The following is an 11,618-nucleotide window of genomic DNA, read 5'->3' as shown; positions in this document are numbered from 1 at the left end:
AGGTGATCCCCCCACCTTGGCCTCCCAAAGTGCTGGGATTACAGGCATGCGCCACCGTGCCTGGCCGATTCTTCTTCTTCTTTTTTTTTTTTTTTTTTTTCAGACAGTCTCTCTGAGTCGCCCAGGCTGGAGTGCAGTGGTGTGATCTCGGCTCACTGGAACCTCCGCCTCCCAGGTTCAAGCAATTCTTGTGCCTCAGTCTCCCAAGTAACTGGGATTACAGGCATGCACCACCATGCCTGGCTAATTTTTTGTATTTGTAGTATAGATGGGGTTTTGCTATGTTGGCCAGACTGGTCTCGAACTCCTGGCCCCAAGTGATCCTCCCACCTCAGCCTCCCAAAGTGCTGGGATTATAGGCATGAGCCACTGTGCCGGCACCAAGCTATATTCTTCCAGAGCAGTGGTTCTCAATCTTTTAGCTGGAACAGAATCACCTGGAAAACTTGTTAAAACACAGACTGCTGGGCCCTACCCCCCAGCCTCTGATCCAGGTGGTCTGCAGTATGACCCCAGAATCTGCATTCTAGGTAGTGATGATGAAGGTTGGAGGACTACCCTTTGAGAACCACTGCACTAGGAGGTATTCAAGATAAGGCTGTATCTAACCCTAGCCAACTCAAGTCAAGGCGTCATGCTCTCTCCTCCCTGAATCTAAAGTGGACATGATTCCAACCTGAGTTTCACACCCAGGTACAGTCCCAGGAGGTGTGCTGGCCCCGCAGGAGAACACAATCACCAAAGCTGTATCTGACAGAGACCCTAAGCTTTAAGGCACAGTAAGCTTGTCCACTACTAAAACATGGCCCATGAATAAGTGTCCTGGGTTCTGAAATATTAGACCAGCAATTCTCCTTTCATGGGGAAATGAGGCAGGTGGATGAGGGTGGAGGTTTTCTCCTATCCAGGCAGAGGCACAGGGTTGGGGAGAGGGGACATAAGTAATCTCCCTCTTTTCTCCTCCCTGCAACTCAGGCTACTGGGGCCACAGAAGGCCCAACTCTGGCCCTCCTCTGACTGTGCCCCTGCCCTAAGCCAAGAAGACACACCTGCCCAGAGCCCAGAACCCCTTATGTACCAAGCTCCAATTAACTTAATTCCCTGCCCAGAGGGGACCTGGGCCTTCCAGGGCCTGCCTGAGACTATTTCCTTGTTCCTCCTGCAGGCAGACCTCACTGCCCATGTGTGCAGACCTAGGCCCAAAGGGGTGGCTCAGGAGGTGACTGTGTGAAAGATAAGGTAGACAGCTTGGACCTAGGAGCTGGGATGTCCACCGTTATATGTGAGAGGCTTAGCTGCAGGCGGGTACTTGGGGTGGAAGGAGCCCTATCTGTAGCATTTACTGATTTCCACAAAATCAATAACTACTCCCACCATGGCCAATCTCAAGCTACTAATGTGAAGTCAACTGGCTCACAAAATTCCTGAAACACTGGCTTTCATGAGCTGGTAAGAACTGGCCCCAGCATACCACTGGAGAGGTCCTTCATGCTAGGAGACAATGGCAGGAGTGGAAAAAGGACAAAGGCAGAGTGAGGACCTTCATCTACATTTTTGCTCTGACCCTTCATGTATCTGGCCCTGCATTTCTATCAACCAGGATGTCGTTCTGGTCACCGCTGAGGGTGGCCATCAGTACTGAGCTCACAAAGAAGGACCCTTTCTTCCTTACTATTCGATGTAGAAGATATGAATGACTCTTGGTGTCTGCATTTGTCCGCGGTCACACTGCTATAAAGAACTACCTGAGGCTGGGTGTGATGGCTCATGCCTGTAATCCTAGCACTTTGGGAGGCCAAGGCGGGCGGATCACTTGACCTCAGAAATTTTAGACCAGCCTAGGCAACATGGAGAAACCCCGTCTCTATTAAAAATACAAAAGTTAGCTGGGCATGGTGGTGCACACTCGTAGGCCCAGCTACTCGGGAGGCTTGGGCACAAGAATCGCTTGAATCCGGCAGGCAAAGGCTGCAGTGAGCGGAGATAGCACCACGGCACTCCAGCCTGGGTAACAGAGCGAGACCCTGTCTCGGGAAAAAAAAAAAAAAAAGTACTACCTGAGGCCGAGCACAGTGGCTCATGCCTGTAATCCTAGCATTTTGGGAGACCAAGGTGGGCAGATTACTTGAGCTCAGGAATTCGAGACCAACCTGGGCAACATGGTGAGACCCCATCTCTACAAAATTACAAAAAAAATTAGCGGAGCATGATGGTGTGTGTATGTAGTCCCACCTACGTGGGGTACTGAGGTAGAAGAATCGCTTCAACCCAGGAGGTCGAGGCTGCAGTAAGCTGAGATCAAGTCACTGCACTCCAGCGTGTGTGACAAAGTGAGGCCATGTCTCAAAGGAAGATAGAAAGGAAGAAAGGAAGGAAGGAGGGAAGGAGGGAAGGAGGGAGGAAGGGAAGGAGGGAGGGAGGGAGGGAGGTTAAGAAAGAAAGGAAGAAAGAAAGATTAAGAAAGAAAGGAAGAAAGAAGAAAAAACAAATTAAAAACAAAAAGACCTGGCCAGGTGTGGTGGCTCACGCCTGTAAATCCAGCACTTTGGGAGGCCGAGGCGGGCCAATCACCTGAGGTCAGGTGTTTGAGACCAGCCTGGCCAACATGGTGAAACCCTGTCTCTACTAAAAATACAAAAATTAGCCAGGCATGGTGGCAGGCGCCTATAATCCCAGCTACTTGGGAGGCTGAGGCAGGAGAATTGCTTGAACCAAGGAGGCTGAGGTTGCAGTGAGCCAAGACCACACCACTGCACTCCAGACTAGGCAGGCGACAGAATGAGGCTCCGTCAAAAAAAGAACTACTTGAGACGAGACAATTTATGGTGAAAGGAGGTTTAATTGACTCACAGTTCTGCAGGCTATCTATATAGGAAACATGGCTGGAAGGCCTCAGGAAACTTATACAATCATGGCAGAAGACAAAGGAGAAGCAAGCACGTCTTACCATGGAGGACCAGGACAGAGAGAGAGTGAAGAAGGAGGCAATTCTAAACAACCAGATCTTATGAGAACTCACTCGCACAAGAACAGCCAGGGGAAAATCCGACCCCATGATCCAATCACCTCCCATCAGGTCCCTACCCCAATATTGGGAATTACAATTCGACACAAGATCTGGTTGGGGACACAGAGCCAAACCATATCAGAGGCCTATGCAATAGCCTTTCTCCAACCGCTTCTTTCTGGAAGAGCCCGCTGCTCTCTACAGAGGCTGAAAAATGTTAGATACTTGCTTTCCCAGGCTCCCTTGAAGCAGACCCAGTCTAGCCAACAGGAACTGCGGGGTGAAGCCTGCGAGGGCCTTCTGGAAAAGATTCCCCCTTAATAGACAAGAGGAAGGTCTTTGTCCTTCTTATCTGGACATGGTACCTCTGCTGTAATGCCTGAACTGTGGCAGCCATCTTGCAACCATGAGAGAAAACCTTAGAAACAGGCACAGGATGACAAAGAAGGATCAGAACTCCTAGGTTCCTTTTTTCCTTTTAATTAATTGTGGTAAAATGTACATAACATAACATTTACCATCTTAACCTTTTTTTTTTTTTTTGAGACTGAGTCTCGCTGTGTCACCCAGGCTGGAGTGCAGGGCACCATCTTGGCTCACTGCAAGCTCTACCTCTCAGGTTCATGCCATTCTCCTGCCTCAGCCTCCCAAGTAGCTGGGACTACAGGTGCCCGCCACTACACTCAGCTAATTTTTTGTATTTTTTAGTAGAAACGGTGTTTCACCGTGTTAGCTCGGATAGTCTCTATCTCCTGACCTCGTGATCTGCCTGCCTCGGTCTCCCAAAGTGCTGGGATTACAGGCGTGAGCCACTGCGCCCGGCCCATCTTAACCATTTTTAAGTGTACACTTCAACAGTGTTAAATACAATCACTTTGTTGTACAACTCATTTCAAGAATTCTTAAAAATTATTATGGGTGCATAATAGTTGTATGTATTTATGGGGTACATGTGATATTTTGATGCAGGCATATAATGTAAATGTAAGTGATCAAATCAGGGTAATTGGGGTACCATCACCTCAAGCATTTATCATTTGTTTCAGGAACATTCCAGTTCCACTCTTAGTTTAGAATTCTTTTCATCTTGCGGAATTGAAATTCTGAAATAATTCCCCCTTTTCCCCTCCTCCCAAACCCTATTCTTCTACTTTCTGTTTCTATGAATTTGACTACTCAAAGTACTTCACATAAGTAGAATCTTACAGTATTTGTGACTGGCTTATTTCATTAAGCATAATGTCTTCAAGGTGCATCCATGTTGTAGTATGTGTCAGAATATCCTTCCCCTTTGAGGCTCAATAACATCACATTTTGTTTATTCATTCATCCTTCTATGGAAATCTGGGTTTTTCCCACATTTTGGCTATTATGAATAATGCTGCTATAAACATGAGTACAAATATCTCTTCGAGACCCTGCTTTCAATTCGTTTGGGTATATACCCAGAAGTGGAATTGCTGAATCATATGGTGGTTCTATTTTTAATTTTTTGAGGAACTGCCATACTGTTCTCCATAGTGGCTGCACTGACTTACATCCCCAACAGTGCACAGTGCTTCCAACTTCTCCACATCCTCACCAGCACTTATTTTCTGTTGTGTGTGTGTGTGTGTGTGTTTTTCTTCCTGATAGTAGGCATCCTAATGGGTGTAAGGAAGGTGCCTGTGTTTTTTATGGCATTTGTGAAGCCACTGAACCAGCCTGAAATTGTCCTGCCTCTACAAGTCTTGTGTAGGAAAAAAAATTAATAAGCATCCTTATTAAGGAACTCCATGTTTTTTAATTTTTATTTTTTTAAAGATAGGGTCTTGCTCTGTTGCCCAGGCCGGAGTGCAGTGGTTACAGTGAGTGCACAGCTCATTGTACAGCCTCAAACCACCACACCCAGCTAATTCTGAAATATTTTAATAAAGACGAGGGCTCACTATGTTGCACAGGCTAGTCTTGAACTCCTGGCCTCAAGCAATCCTCCCACCTTGGCCTCCCAAACAGCTGGGATTACAGGGATGAGACACCATGCTCTGCCTGAACTCCCTTTTAGACAGAGTTTAAGCACCTTCTAATTGATATACTGCTCTTTCAGTAAGACTGAAGACAAAGTATTCATTCTCTTCATGAATTATTTTTGTTTCTCACGCTTTCCATTATATACTGCTTCTTGAACTCTTAGAACTTAGCACAGATTCTATACCAGGGTTAAATCACAAAACAGTGCAATTACAAATACAAAGGAGTGTACATAACAGCTTTATACATAATAACGAAACTGGAAACAATCCAGATGTCCACTCAATAGGAGTATGAATAAACCATGATACATCTGTACAATGGAACATGACTTGCAATGAAAAGGAACAAACTGCCAATATACGAATGACATGAATGAACCTCAAAAACATTACACTGGGCAAAGAAGCCTGACACAGAAGAGAACTGTTAGTCCAGCTCCTGCTGCTATAACAAAATAGTGCAAACTGGGTAATTTATAAAGAAAAGAGGTTTACTGAGCTTATGTTCTGGAGACTAGAAAGTCCTAGATTAAGGGGCCATATCTGGTGAGGGCCTTCTTGCTGCATCATAACAGAAGGGTGAGCAAGCATGTGAAACAGAGAGAGGAAATCAGGCCAAACTCACCCTTCATAAGAACCCAATCCCGCTATAATCCATTCAAAGAGGCAGAGCCTTCATGGCCTAATCACTCATTTTTAAAATTGTATTTAGTTTTTTTTTTTTTGAGATGGAGTCCCACTCTGTTGCCCAGGCTGAAGTGTAGTGGCACAATCTCGGCTCACTGCAACCTCTGCTTCCTGAGTTCAAGTGATTCTCCTGCCTCAGCCTCCCCAGTAGCTGGGATTACAGGCATGCACCACCACGCCTCACTAATTTTTGTATTTTTAGTAGAGACTGTGTTTCACCATGTTGGCCAGGGTGGTCTCAAACTCCTGACCTCCGGTGATCCGCCCACCTCGGCCTCCCAAAGTGCTGGGATTACAGGCGTGAGCCACCACGCCAGGCCTAATCACTTTTTTTTTTTTTTTATGAGATGGAGCTTCGCTCTTGGTGCCTCTCTGCTCACCGAAACCTCCGCCTCCTGGGCTCAAGCGATTCTCCTGCCTCAGCCTCCCGAGTAGCTGAGATTGCAGGCATGTGCCACCACACCTGGCTAATTTTGCATTTTTAGTAGAGATGGGGTTTCTCCATGTTGGTCAGGCTGGTCTCGAACTTTTGACCTCAGGTGATCCACCTGCCTCAGCCTCCCAAAGTGCTGGGATTACGGGCATGAGTCCATACACCTGGCACTAATCACCTCTTAAAGGCCCCAGCTCTTAATACTATTACAATGGCAATTAAATTTCTACGTGAATTTTACTGGAGAAAGTCAAGCCATAGCAAGTACATTCCACAATGATTCCTTTATACAAAGTTTTTGGGCAGGCTATTCTAATCTATGATGAAAAAGCAATTACTTAGTATATGTATCAGGCTTCACTGCAGAGGGTCTTTGAATACATCTCCCTCAGTCTTACATCCACTGTAAGTATTTTATCCCTTTTACATGAGAGAAAAATGTATTTGGGTCTGTTGGAAGATAACATTAAATTCCTCTTATGTATTGAATCTTTGATTAGGATCCAAAGCTTCCCCTTTTCTTACTCCCAGACAATCCCATAAATGAGTATTAGCTCCACATATGTACAGATCAAAGCAAACTTACCAAAAACCACTCTGCCAAGGAGGAGACTCCAAGCCCAGCTATGAATACAGTTAAGAGCAGGCTCTGGAGCTCAAACGCCTGAGTTTGTAGCCCAGCACTTATTTAGCAACTGTGTAACCTTGAGTAAGTTCTTAAAACTCTCTGAGCCTTAGTTTCTGTATCTAGAAAACAGAATTGCCTCTTGGGGTTAAGATCAAATGAATTAATGTATGAAAATAGTGTTGCAGTGGTAAATGTTTAACAACCAGCTCTCTGGGGAGGAAAAATGTATGTAGGTATTTATTTAACTTTACTGAAAAGGCATACAGAGCACAATTTATAAAATGTACAATACTCTTTATTGTAAATTCCATATAACTAATTAATTCTCACAGAAAGCAATGTACTTGATTTCTGCCTAAATTGCATCTGACCAACAGGCATAGTTCTGGCATGAATGTAGATTGATATTTGAATGTATATTAACTAATGAAACAAAAACACAATAAAAACTATGTCAGAATTTGACTTATCAATGTGTGTGACTTCTTTGCTGAATTTTCAAACACTAGAATATTTCTTCAATTTTCTCTGCTATCCACAATGTTAACCGCTAGAGACATGACACACTTTTAAGTTTAATTTGTATTACTAACATTTTCCCCATCACTTTCTCAAGTCTAGATAATCAACAAAGTAATAACACAAACCCTGATTTTCATGGTATTTGCAGATTTCTGTGGTATAAATAATCCCACCTTAGCCAATTCTGAGCTACCAAGTTGCTCTCACTAGCAAGAAAGAGATGTCCAGGAGCATAATATTATGAAGTATTTCCACTATGCAGATAAACAACTAAGGTATTTAACCTCAAAACTGTAAATAGCAGTCAAATACTTTGGAAGTAAATTTTGAACATTGTCTTTTAAAAATACAATTCATTTCATAGAAAGCTTAATGTAATTGGTAATAAAGGTTGAACCTATAACTGGCTCCCTGAATTCCTAGAAACAAGAATTAGACCTCAGGAGCCTTCACAACCAGCTCCAGCATATAAGGTCTACAACAGCAGTGCCTGGCAATTATCCTTCAAAATGCTGGGATTGGTAGCCATTGTGCTCCACAGGCATAGAACTCCCCTAACACTATCTGAATTAGTTGGCCAGCTTTTCATGGAACCTCATTTTGCATTGGAATTTTTTTTTAATCCTGATACATAGATATTCAATAAATGTGTGCAATTAATAAGTGACTAGGCCAGGCATAGTGGCTCATACCTGTAATCCCAGCACTTTGGGAGGCTGAGGTAGGCCTCCCACTTGAGGTTGGGAGTTCAAGACCAGCCTGGCCAACATGATGAAACCCCGTCTCTACTAAAAATACAAAAATTAGCTGGGTGCAGTGGTGTGCGCCTGTAATCCCAACTACTCAGGAGGCTGAGGCAGGAGAATCACTTGAATTCGGGAGGCAGAGGTTTCAGTGAGCCGAGATTGAGCCACTGCATTCCAGCCTAAGCGACACAGCGAGACTCTGTCTCAAAAAATAACAATAATAATAATAAGTGACTAAACCATTAGTCCATGCACTGAAAATCTGATCAGATAAAACAGCTTAGGAAAACCGCAGCCATAGTAGGGAACAAAAAGTTGATCAAGAGAATGAAAGTAGGTAGGTGCTCTCCACTTTGGAAACGACCCTAACTGCATTTAACTGCAGAACTTGAACAGGAAATTAAACAGCTATTGCAGGGGGAGAAAACAGATGAGTATTTATAAGCAAAGCAACAAAATAATAGGGGGAAAACTGCTGAAGTTAAGGTGTTCAGAGCAATATGAGACAATAGAAAATAAAAAAATACAGAACTGACTTCAGAGACTTTTAGAAGATCGTATTTGGCTCTGTAGACTCCAGCAGAAAAAATAGGGGGAAAAATTTTAGGAACACCATACTCACCTGTGGATTTTGTTTTTGAGTCATTTTAAAAACACTGATCCGACCCGTCAGCAACTTGCATTAAAAAGTATGGGAAATGCTAACTTTGAGCATTGAGAGCATGTTTACATTCTGAGGAATGTGCCCCATATTAAAGCAAATGGAGAAATTCTGAGCTTCCTCCAAGACCTCCCTTTAGGGCTCCTCTACTCACTGCATTCAGTGTTGTTGTAAGTGGATTTTGTACTCTGGTGTCAAAAATCACCCCACAGCATCCAACTCTTACACAGTGAAGAGCAACACTGATGTGGCTACTAAAACACATGCCACAGCTGTTTCTAAGCTTTTATATAGACAGAGAATAAAAAAATCAAACATAACAAAATTTAACACAGGCCCAATCTAGTGTAAAAACTAAAACCAGATCTGTGAAGTGATTATCTTTATTCCTGTATTCATAGACAGCATTCCTCAATTTCAGAAGGAATTTAATCCATTTTGTTTTCCATCAACCACACGTTTACTTGGAGCTTGCTTATTAAACTGTGTAAAGAAGAGGACAAAATAAAATCCAAATCTGTGCAATAATCCACTGAATTCGATAAACATCCTGACCAACACCCAAAGTGGGTAAAGTTAACAAGGCTTTTTCTCCTAAAAGCTCTTTCCTAAGAGTCCAACAAGTGCTCAGCACAGAAAAAAAAAAAAAAAAAAAAAGGCAAAGGGGTTATTTAAGGAAGAAAGTTGGATGAAAATGGCATCCCATTAAACCCTTCCTTAAAGGATTCACAATGCTCACTGCCTCACTGCAGAACAGGACTGCCATGGAGACATCTCAGTAACCTTGTTTAACCCAGCATTTCCAAACTTACTTCATCAAGGAGCCCATTTTTCCCACCTAACATAAATTAACATCCACAGAAACATAGCGGATTTTTTTTTTAAGACGGAGTTTCGCTCTTGTCGCCCAGGCTGGAGTTCAATGGCACCATCTGGGCTCACCCCAACCTCTGCCTCCCGGGTTCAAGCGATTCTCCTGCCTCGGCCTCCCAAGTAGCTGGGATTACAGGTGCCCGCCACCACGCCTGGCTAATTGTTGTACTATTTAGTAGAGACAGGGTTTCACCATCTTGGCCAGGCTGGTCTCGGACTCCTGACCTCATGATCCATCAGCCTCGGCCTCCCAAAGTGCTGGGATTACAGGCGCTAGCCACCGCGCCCGGCCAACATAGTGGATATTTATGGCAGAAGCTGCTCCAGACAGCCCATGGCTGCATCACACCAGCTGCAGCAAGGAGGTGCCTCCAGGGTTGCATGCTCCATAAAGCCGGTGGGAGGCCCACCCATCTGGGTGCAGTCGCAGCCGCCCAAACATCCCTGCACTGTTTTTGCTGTTGTTTTTTGAGACGGAGTCTCCCTCAGTTGCACAAGCCGGAGTGTGGTGGTGCAATCTCGGCTCACTGAAGCCTCCTCCTCTGGGGTTCAAGCACCCTGCACTCTTGGGTGCATGAGGAAGGCCCCCCCACTGCCCCTGCCCTCACAGGCTCAGAAGTCCCTGTTCCCACTGCCTGGCTTCCCCCTGCTATTGGCACCTACTCCAACCTTGGAGCAAAGCTGGGGCCGAACCCTGGGGTCATGAACAGCAGCAAGAGGCAGACAGGTTCCTGGGCGGAAGGAGGCGGGTCCCCAGTGAGGCCCCACCTTCAGGGCCTGAAGGATGAGGACTGAGCCGCCAGCCCTGTGGATCCGAGTGGAAACTTGTGGTGCCTTTTTCAGGTCCGCCCATGACTGCCCATGGACCAATCAGCATGCACTTCCTCCTCTCTGAGGCCCATAAAATCCCTAGGCTGTCAGAGCTGGGGAAGAGTAGGGATGACCAGCTGCGGAGAGCATCTACCCACTCCAGGGCCTCCTCTCTGCTGAGAGGATGGGGAGACCAAGGGATGGTCAGCTGTAGAGAAGAACTACCTTCTCTGCTGAGAGCTGCAGAGATGACAGGACCACCTGCCTGCAGAGAAGAGCCACCCACTCCAGGACCTTCCCTCTGCTGAGAGCTCCAGAGAGTGGGATGACAACCTGCCCACAGCAAGGTGCTTCCCACTCCAGGGGCTCCTCTCTGCTAGGCCTAAACACTCACTGGGATACCCTGGCTACAGAAAGGAGCTGCCCACTGCAGGTCCCCTCTAAGTTATTCTATCACTCAACAAACCTCCTCTTCATCTTACCCTCCACTTGTCTGTGTACCCTCATTCTTCCTGGTTGCAGGACAAGAACTTGGGACCCACTGAATGGCAAAGCTAGAAGTTGTAACACAAACAGGGTTGAAACATGCCCCTTGCTCACCACGCTGTGGGCCAAAGACAGAAAAGCTGCAGCCAGCCCTTCAGGGACCTCACACCTGGGAGCTCCCCAAGCCAAGGCTGTGATTCCCTCTTTGGGGCCCTGTGGTTCCTGGCATCTTCAGCCTTCCGGCCACCACTGCATTCCCCAGTGCCAGCTGGAAAAGCTGCTTATGGTGTGCCTGGTCCAGCTGCAGCCTCGCAGAGCCAGCACCTGGAGATGTCCACCCCGTGGCAGCAGCTGACTTGTCTGCACAGTAGCTGGATGCCACCCTCACTCACACACTTCTTGATGCTCCATGCCTGACTCAGTCTCCCTTGGAGGCATGGGATCCAGGCCAGTAGTGTTAGCTGAGTACAGCCTGCCAGGCCAAGTGGGTGGAACAAGCCCAGTGGGCTCAAGCAAATCTCAGGCAAAGGTGCCACCAGCCACGGGTTTCCAGCCAGAAAAGCAACACCCCCAAGATTGCCTAACAGTAATACTGCAGACAATGCAGATTTAAGTAGCTATCTTAATTTTGCCAACATGGGAACAACTGATAGGAAAGAAAAAAGAGGTTAGTAGTCTTGCGGAGGTGCCCTACCCCATTCATGGCCAAGGGTGATTTCTGGTTTTATCAAGTACCCCATTCCTCTCTCACAT

This window comes from Trachypithecus francoisi, unplaced genomic scaffold (genome assembly GCF_009764315.1).
Source record: "Trachypithecus francoisi isolate TF-2019V2 unplaced genomic scaffold, Tfra_2.0 Lachesis_group0, whole genome shotgun sequence".
Classification (NCBI taxonomy): domain Eukaryota; kingdom Metazoa; phylum Chordata; class Mammalia; order Primates; family Cercopithecidae; genus Trachypithecus; species Trachypithecus francoisi.
This window is presented reverse-complemented; position numbering follows the sequence as displayed.